The sequence below is a fragment of the Belonocnema kinseyi genome, chromosome 6 (genome assembly GCF_010883055.1).
Source record: "Belonocnema kinseyi isolate 2016_QV_RU_SX_M_011 chromosome 6, B_treatae_v1, whole genome shotgun sequence".
Classification (NCBI taxonomy): Eukaryota; Metazoa; Arthropoda; class Insecta; order Hymenoptera; family Cynipidae; genus Belonocnema; species Belonocnema kinseyi.
In genome coordinates, this window is record NC_046662.1 from 148,818,738 (window position 1) to 148,829,139 (window position 10,402).

A 10,402-nucleotide genomic window follows, 5' to 3' on the forward strand; every position below is an offset into this window, starting at 1 on the left:
GTAAAAAATATTTTTTACTTTATTCCATTACAAAATTTTCATTAGGTCTTGAATTATATTGGATATTCCACTTTTGGCGTAAATTTTTTCACCCCTTATGGGCATGTGACGGGTAAATCACGTGACCAGATTCTTACCTTACCGACATTTTTTTTATTTCCTAACTTATTGTCGCATGAAGCGTCACATCAAAAATTAAAAATTTGGAATAATAAATATGAAGCACTAAGACGGGTGGGTCTGGTCAAAAATTTTATTAATTATAAAATTTTAGGATCAAGCCCACCTTTCATAGTGCTCCATGTGAAAATAAGTCAGGAAATAAACAAAAGTCAGTAAGGTATGAATCTCGGCACGTGACCCACTCATCACATGGCCTTAATACTACTATTGCAAAACATTTGTAATTCATTTTAATTGGTTATAAATCACATTCTGTTTACATGTGGAATAAATATTAAGAAAAGGTGTTTATTTTTCACTATTTACATGTCCTATATCACTTTAAGGGGTAGTTAACACTTTTTGGGGGGTATTTATTTGAAAAATACTGAAAAACATCAACTGATGTATTCGATATTGTAAAGGAAAATACTTTTCTTAATTTTTCTGAATTCATAACCTGGTTTTCATGATAAAAATATTCATAAAAAATGTAGTTTCTTAAAATATAAAATAAGGGTTTCAATCCCTTGGGTCATGAATGTACCTGCTATCTTAGGATTGATATCACAGATATTTTCCACTTAGTTGTGTGCAAAATATTCATTAAATCCCGAGATATATCAGAAAAATTATTTTTGAGGATAAACTTAAGGAGTGGCTTTTACCCCTAAAAGTGTATGTCAGCACATACAAAAATATGTGTATCTTCTTTTGTCAAAAACTAGAACATACCCAAAAATTATTAAAATCGGTGAGGTTTGGTATGGGCGGGGTTCTCATTGCATAAGTCTAAACGCGGTCGTCACTGCAAAGTTTGGAAAATTTTAACGTAAAAAGAAGTAACATATTACAGTGAGACCCTTCAATAGTTCTCCTTTCTATAGCCATTTCGAGAATTGACGCCGCACCGCGGCAGTCTATTGAGTTATTTCCCCACCACCGCCAGCCCCAAAACTGGCGCAATAGAAAAGTTTCACTGTATTTCATACTATTCTATTTGATGTAGATGCAAGGTTAATGATATATTCTTTAAGAAGATGGAGTATGAGTGTAATAACAACATTATGAATATGGATGCAGACTTAGTGCAACAAGATCATCATTAAAATGGTTTGCCTTTTTTAATATAAAGTTTTTATTATAATTAGATGTATACTACAAATTAGTTATTTGTGTGAGCAAGAAGCTTCAAAAACAAATTTTTCTTTACATGCATATAAGTGTCTGAAATTCGCTAAATGTAAACTAAATAATCTTTCTCCAATCCCAACAAATACTTCTCAGCTTCTTCTCAGCCATTATTAAATTACCATGATTTGCAAAGGACATCATCAGAAATTAGAACAAAAGTATGAACACCGGTATTTTATTTCATATTAATTTGATATAAATTAATATTTTATAACTATAACTTTCAAAAGAAATATTGTTTCATCTTCACAATATACCAAACAATTAGATTTGTTTCGGAGATTGTTTCTAATAAGAGTTTTTAAAACTCGATATTCAAATCAAAATATTATTAATATTTTTAACTAATCATTTGCAGATGTTGAACATTATCGACTTGAAAATTATATTTACCAAATTTTAATGGAAATTGGTGAAGGCAAATTTTTAATGCAATGTTATGATTACGAGCAAATACCAGGAAATCATTTTAAATGTATTGAAATTAAAAAGCAGCCATGTTACTCTATATATAAAGTTGCTAGAATAGCGATACAGAATGAAATTCGCCGAATAGGATCATATGCGTAAGAACTAATAAAATGTTTTCTCCGATAGGTACATTCTTCAATTTCATGTTGAAAATTTCAAATTTATTTTCACTAAGCTTAAACTATGCAACTTTTTTTATCTACATATCTTGGTTCTAATACAATGATTTATATTATTATCAACATTTTACAAATGATTCTTCCCTTGTTCCTTTAATTCTTGATTCGATGATATGTTCTATTAAGATAAAATGAATTTTCCACCAAAATCGTACTTGATAGAACAATGTTTCCAACTCAAAAACTTGTACAAACGAAAAATGTAATTTATAGAAATTCAATTTTTACCTGTTAGCATACGCCTCGCAAGATTAGATGACCTCGCTAAGAGAGCAGTAGAGCTTTTTACCAGCAATCTAAAAAATAACTTCTGCACGAGTTGTACTTCTGATTCTAATGCTCATGAAGCCTTTCATACTTATTATTGCAAATAATGAAAGAAAGCAATAGCGATCAACTGAATCAAATTACCAAACTCTCGAACGAAAAAAACACTAGATGAAGGTAAATCATTTCTCACTTGAGGTTCATCGGGAACAAATTTCAAAAACATTTTAAGTTTGTGTTACTCGACAGATTGACACGCTTGTGGATGTACAATGTATGATTTAGGACACATCTTTCTACACAGTTTGTTCATATGTACTTGTACGAGAAAATGTAAAAATTATTGACATTTTTTGACATAGATTTCTCAAGCATTAAGTTGGTTCTCGTGTCATGGTTCAGATGTCTGCAAAAAAGCTTGTTTATAATTCAAAGAATCAAAGTAATATTACTCAGTTTCACATTTTAAATAAAAAACATTATTTTAATGTAAACATTTTGAATCAAAAACTTTATTTTGAATGTAAACATTTTGAATCAAAAACTTTATATTGAATGTAAACATTTTGAATCAAATCTTTATTTTGAATGTAAACATTTTAAAATTGACAAGATGTTATTTTCAACAACCTTCGTTACCATTGAATATGTACTTACTATCATTTATTACCGATTTCTGAAAAATGGTCAATGACTGAAATTTTCAATACCTTAAAGTATAGAAACCAACTTCAACTACTATTGAAATTAGGTCTAAACCTATTTCTGTATTTCCTTCATTTCTTTTCAATTGTCTTTAATCTACTGAATTCAGTGGAATTTCTATGGAATTTCGATTTTTTTCGTCCACCCTGATCACTTTTCATTTTTCAATTCACCTCGAAATTCTTGTGACTTTGATCAGATTTTTATTCACTCATATTTATCTGAAATCCTTGGCATTTTTTGGACTTAGAAAATGTTGTTCTATTTACTTGAATTATTTTTAATTCACCATGAATTATTCTTAGTTTTTTTGAATTCATATAAATTTCATCAAATGCCTTTGGATTCTTCTAAATTCACTTCAATTTCACTTGAAACAATTCAGTTTGAAACTACAAAAAATGAATTTTTACCTCTTAAGGTAGATGTGCTAAAAATGAGGGCTCAGAAAAAAAGGTTTTTTTATGATTTTGAGAATTAAAATAATATTATCAGTTATTCCTTATAAATTAAAATAAAATTTCATATGGAAAATATGTAAACGTAAAAAAATTATTAATTTGAGAAATGTTTGTAATTTAAATTTTCTTCACTGTTGCTTCTCACCAATTTTATAAAGTGCTAAATTTCAATTACCCAAAACATAGGTTTTGGTAAAAACATTTGCTACAATTTTACTAATTTAAACTTTAAAATAGATAAATGCACGTGAAGTATATTGATTTGTTCGAACAGTTTTTTCGTTTGAAAGAACTGATTGAAAGATATTTGCCATAAAAAAAATTTACTTTAAAATCAGCAACAGGAAGGTTGTAGAGAATGTTTTCCCCGAAAAACACCTCCATTAATTAATATTTAACCGCTTTTTGACATGAAGAAACTGTAATAAACGTTCAATAGCAAAAAAATGATTTAAATATATTTCTTTTGTAAGTTCTAAATTTTTTCGTCAAAAATGATCTATTGTTAAAATTACAAGAACAAAAAAACATTTTTTCCTGAGATCTGACTTTTGATATGGCAATTACTTAAGGTATTAATTTTTATGCCGTATTATAACATATTGATATTGTGTCCCAGCCCCGACCTTTTCAATTGAATTCCAAGAGTTACAAAAGTCTGTACAAGTAATCGACGAAGATTATTTAAATGAATGGAGTTGTACGGCAAAGGAAAAAAGGATAGAGTTTTTTTAAGAGTTCTGATATAAAAACTGCATTCGACACCCTCCCTAATCTTGTGCATCCATTTGGATATAATCTGGTAAGGTTTAGATTAATTTTGAACGTACGTAATGTTATTTGTTATAGTTGTTTGTAATGCAGTATAATGATATTTTATTTGCAAATACAAGTTGACTTTCGTTCAATATTCTCTAAAGATATCAGGTTATTCAATAAGAATTTGCCTGCAATTACCTCAAGAATTATAAAATTAGCCAAACGTAAAACGAGTGACAAGGGTATAAAATTAGTCCTAAGAAATAATGTATCTGTTGCAATGGACGATCAGTATAACTTTGTTTTTAGTGCAGATACAATTTTTAAACATTTTTTTATTATATCTCCCATTGATGTTTTCAGGAAGTAGCCCAATTCTAGCTTTAATTTTTGTGGCTTTAATTTTGCTGCCTTATTTATATAATAAGATAACTAAACAGACGTCTCGTTCCAAGACTGGAAAAATCTGGAATCCAGAGAAGTCAGAAGTCCTAAACTGCTTGAAGTAGATAGAGGGTGTTCTGGATACTATCAATCTTGAAAATCAATACTTGAATCCAGGAATGGAAATTTTTCACTAAAAAATACGTAACAGGATATGATGTCTGCCGTCACAAGTATCAAGTGAAGGTCAGCGTATTAGAAGCTTTTTGGGAATACCATAACTTATTTGGCACCTTATTACCTTCCAAGACTCATTTCACACCACATGCTGATCAATTCCCTCTTGCACGCTAAAACAAATAAGAGAACGCGTTGATGGATATACGATTGTAGAGAAAATTTCAGCTATGTAGATAATAACTTATTAGGCTTTTAAGAAGACGTTAATGGACATACGATTACACGGATTTATTTCTATACACAAATGGACTGACAATATCAAGTGAGGGTCAACGTATTCGAAGCTTCTCGGAAACACCATAAATCATATTGATTACTCAATAAATGTCACCCTAAAAGACTGATTTCACACCATACGTTGATCAGTTCTGAGAAGCCGAAAACTATCAAGATCTGCTATGCATCAGAGATGAAATTATATCTATATATTGATATTAATGAGAACGCGTTGATGGCTATAAGATTAGGGAGGAATTTCAGCTACGTAGGTCATAACTTATTAGGCTTTTAAGAATAGGTTGATGAGTATACGATTTGCGAGGATTTATTTCTATAAACAAAATATATTGCTTAGACATTCCACAACTATGCACCACCCATCCTACATAATTTCTTTGATATTTTTAAAAATAAATTCCTTAAAGGTGCTCCTTTGGTATTTACTGACAGAAAGTTTAACTAGCGCATTAAATTATTAGAATGCCTCAGTGCTACATATAACACATTTACTCTTTATTTTATCATTGACTGGTAGGCAACCACCCAGTGCGTTTGAAGAGTAAAAAACTCTAAAATCGGTTTAAAAGTACAATCTTTTTCTGTGATTCCACCAGTTGATGAAAAACTTACTTAACTTAAAATCACTTTAAATCTGAAAGTGTATTTTATATGTTGATTCCATTTTAATTTTAAAATGGATTTCGAAAATATAAAAAGTTCTGCGAATAATGAAGACGGTGTATGAACTTATACTTAAAAAGCAGCCACCATCTGCTCAAGAAATTAGATGGTGGACGAGGGAAGGAACTAAAAACATCACACTATTAAATAAAATGCTGAGGAAGATCAAACAATTATCCATGGGGCAAAAACGTGCGATTATGTCATTGATAGCCAATTTGAAGACAACCAGCAGAAAATTCAAGAAGTTGCTGAAAACAGGAGCTGGCATGAGTGAAGCTTCGATGAAGCTACGAGAGAGAGTAGTGTGGGATGATGTGGATAGTGCCTTTAAAATGAGGATAAAAACTGGGTTAATATTGAATTTCATTCATAAAGATTGAAATACATTTTTAGATGATAGCAAATTAGGGTTTGTGTTAAATTTACTGGGATTTTTAAGGCAATAGTGAGTGAAGAAAAAATAAAGGAAAAAATAATTGTACTAAAAATAACCCTATTTTGGTGACTGCAAACTTTGGTGGATGGTATGAAGAAAAAGTTAGAGAACATGTTCAAGTTAAAATTGACAAGTTAAAAACAACAGATTCGGGTTGGAGTTTGATTCAAATTGTAAACTTTAGGGTTAATATTAATAGATACGCACCTTTGCAGGTTGGGTCTTCAACTTTTATTAAATTAGCTGATTTTAAACAAAGAAAAAAAGCTATGATCAATATTAAAAATAAAGATTCATATTGTTTTCTCTTGTCAGTAACGGTAGCTCTTTATCCTTTCACATATTCCAACCTGCCGAAGCTGGCCACTTTAATTCACGCAGAGCTGTAAATTACAATTTCCAGGCAAATATCGTTTGAAGATTGGAGATCATATGACATCAACCTCTCCAGTGGTCTCCTTGATTTTATTCCACAATGACTCAGCAATCTAGTAAGCTACTTAGTCATCAGATGCCCCACTCAAACATCAAAGACCAGTACCAGTAAGTCACCCCCCTCCCCTTTGTCATGGCCGACCAATGATAAGTCAATGTAGGATAACATAAAATAGTGAACTGTGAAGATTCAATTTATTTTATCTCTGGTCACCGACTGGACGTAGAAATATTTCATTCTAGTGTATAATCGCTTCGATACAAACCGTTCTTCTTAGGACGATAAGAATATTCCTGATAACGAAACCTCAACGACTGCATAATGGGTACAAAACGAAAGAAGACTATTGAGTTGACTATTGAAATGAAGAAAGCAGTTTTGGATTTAATCGATAAAGGTGATAGTCAGCGGAAAATTACTGAAGCTTTTTCTGTAGCGAAGTCAACTCTTGAGAACATCGGTAAGAACAGAATCGAAATTCTAAGAGCCTGGAATGAAAACTGCTGCAGTGCAAGAAAACGTTAATTACGTAAAACTGAAAATGAAGAGCTCAACAACTTGGTTTTTCTGTGAATGCCATTCTATCGATATTCCAGTCAGTGGACCTATGCTTCAGACAAAAGCTAAATAAATAGCAGAAAAGCTTGGGATAGAAAAATTTCAAGTTAGCAACGGTTGGTTGGAATCTTTCCAAAGAAGGCACAACCTTAATTTATGGATTCTCTGTGGCGAATCAGCAGCAGCGGACTGGAAGTCAAAATTGCCGAATTTATTGAAGGAACACGCTCCTGCAGATCAATTCAACGCTGATGAATTCGCATTACTTTATCGACAGATGCCAAGAAAAAGCTTGGTAGTCAAAGGAGAAAAATGCGCAGGCGGAAAGCTTGCAAAAGAAAGTTTAACTGTACTTGCCTGCTACAGTTCCACTGGAGAAAAATTGAAGCCATTGGTAATCGGAAATGCTGAACGTCCTTGGGTATTCAAGGCGTTCTTTGGTTCACTCATTCCTCGACCACATGAATCCCCAATTGTGAATGAATCCTTCCAGTTGAACCGATCTCGTTGATGTCAATAACGCCGCTGTCGGTCGTGTTCTCGAACTATCTACAGCTCTTCCAAACTCTTCCGGGTCGCCGGATTGGTACCATCCGGAATAAGTTCTATGGGTTCGAATAATATGACGCACCCGGGATCCAAAGTCAACACTAAAGACCGCACGTATGTTGGATTGAACGGTACAAAGGTCTTCCTACCGTGGACGTGCTGGGCCCGTGTTAAACGTCGTAGGCCGAGAACTTGTTGGATCTTCTCGCCTCCCAGCGGCAAGGGAGCACACCCACCGGGCGGTGTGCCAGGCCCCTTTTGTACCTAACGGACTGCAGGCGGAGTGGTTTCCTGAGGTTGGCCGACGATTGGTAATGTCGGCTATTGAAGAAGCTCCTGGTTGCCTATCGAATTTCGACTGGTCAACTCCGGTTGACCAGCTGGATTGAAGATTGCCGACTCATGTTGACAGTCGGGTTTATGTCTCCTCGTCGGCTCCCGCCGACGATTTGGCTCAGGCCGTCCCCTGAGCTTGCGGTGACGTTTCCTCTTCCAAATATTCAATCCCATTCAAATGGGTCCCCAGGCACTGCTCGCTAAAACGACCTGCAGGCTCCCTTTGGAAGGCACCGAACTTCTGTTCGGGCGTGGTATTCGCCTAACGGGCACTGCTTGTCGGACGACCCGCAATACAATTACCAGCCTGCTGAACAGGATTGTTATGGTTGATGAAAAAATGCATTCTTTCTTGTCAGAAATTTTTGCTCCTAAAAGACAACCAATTTTCGATAACTAATTCCTTCTTTATTGACTATTTCGCCTCAGGGCGGGTTGAAAGAGATCTAAGAGATGCTGCTTCGAGCTAGTCGAGAGGCAGACTGGTGACACGGTTCAGTTCAGTTCAAAATTCTCTTTATTGTTCGTGAGTCTTATAGAAGGTACAAAAGTTTATTGTACATAATAGATTTTTAGGACTCTTTTTAGAACTCCTATCTTATGATTATGATATATATTCCTAATTTATTGATAATTGAAAAGTGTTACTGCTTTAGTTATTTTCTTTGGTTATTACATTATATAAATTATCATTTCTATGCTCCAGAAAAAATTTCGTAAAAACATATTTAATTGTTGTTTTAAATATTAGCGACTACTGAAATTATTTAAACTATGTACAATCTTACAAACTGATTCCTGTTGTTACGTTGAATTATTATTACTGCATCGAATGTTGCAATAATTTATATTTTATTTTGAACGGTGCATCTTGGTAGCGTAGCTTACCAGCGTTTTGTAGGATTGTAAGTTTCGACAATTGGTTATCAAAGAAGTCTTTGGTTAGGTTTAAAATTTGTTCGTCAATCAGTAAAATATTGAATTTATCATGTAAGACTTTAATTTTGGTACCAGGTTTCGCATTGAGGGCCATTCGGTGACATTTATTTTGGATTCTTTGAAACTTCAAAATATTTGACTTATAAGTGTTGCCCCATATGGGAGCAGCATGTAACATTATTGGCGTAATTATCATTTTATAGGTTGTCAGTTTGTTTTGGACACTCATATTACTTTTTGGATGCAATATCGAGAATAACATCTTTACAGTCATGAAAGCTCACGCTCTCGTAGTTTTAATGTGTTTGGTATAAGATAACTTAGAGTCTAGTATAACCCCTAGATATTTCGCTGCTTCCTTAGCCACTATATTATCATCAAACATTCTAAGTTTCGGAATTAGTCTATCACCATTGTTATGCGAGAATATCACAAAATCAGTCTTGCAGGTATTTACTTTAATCTTCCATCGGTGGAAGTACTCCTTTAATACTGTAATGTAATTCTGCAGTCAACTTATTGCTATTCTCTTACGTCTAGATGATGTATAAAGGGCAGTATCATCGGTAAATAGCGCAATTTGAACTTTATCTGTTTTTCGAGTGTCATTTAAGAAGTGTAAAAATAATACAGGTCCCAAGACAGACCCTTGGGGGACCCCTGCTGCTACAGTTCTTTCCTGTGAGGTTTCATCATTTATTTGCACTTGAAAGGTTCTTAATCTAAGATAATTATCTATTATTTTAACTAGATATTGCGGTATTTGATGATATATTTTAAGAGTATATTTTGGATCCCATCCATGCCAGGTGCTTTTTTAGGTTTTGTTTTGTTAATACATTTTTTTATTTTTTTAGGGTTAGCGAGTTTAATATCATTTAAATTATATTCACATGCTAAGATAGTCTCATATTTATTCTTTATATCCTCATTATGTTCCTCTTTGCCCATTCCACTAATTAAGTAATGAACACTTTCAAAATTTTCAGCAATAATTTCAGCCTTTTGAATCCCGGGATTCGGACTCTACTTTTTTGCGTGAAACACGTATCACTAACTATAAGGATATCAGCTTGGTATTTCTGTAGAAACGTGGGTATTTCATGAGATTTATTTTCAAATCCACTAGCATTCCAGTGGACTATGTTGAGTGAGTTATTCTGAGGGTGTCTAGCCATCAATCCCAGCAGTTAGCTCGTATAATGCTTGTAGGCATTCTAAATTACTTATACATCTAATAAGTTTATCTTTAAGTTTTAGAGCTAGTTTAAATAGTTTACCTAGATCACAGAAGCTGTTTATTTCTTGGAAGATTCATAGGATACGAGGGTAGTTCAATAAGTCCTTAGAATGACCAACAAATGACGCGCGAATCGCTCCAAATCATCTGTTTTCAGTCAGCACCACTCCCGACTAGATATAT

The 10,402-nt window shown here is 33.3% G+C and overlaps 1 protein-coding gene across 5 annotated transcripts in view; it reads right to left on the reverse strand.

Annotated features, from left to right (window-relative positions):
* Positions 1 to 10,402, reverse strand: part of LOC117174910 (zinc finger protein 658B-like) — a 184,814-nt gene that overhangs the window by 150,970 nt on the left and 23,442 nt on the right. The window contains exon 2 of one of the 5 annotated variants that reach the window (XM_033364351.1): positions 4,884 to 4,932. The exons of the other annotated variants lie outside the window; for them this stretch is intronic. The gene's annotated coding sequence lies outside the window, so the exon portion shown is untranslated. The remainder of the gene's footprint in view (positions 1 to 4,883; positions 4,933 to 10,402) is intronic. 5 annotated transcript variants of the gene reach the window in all.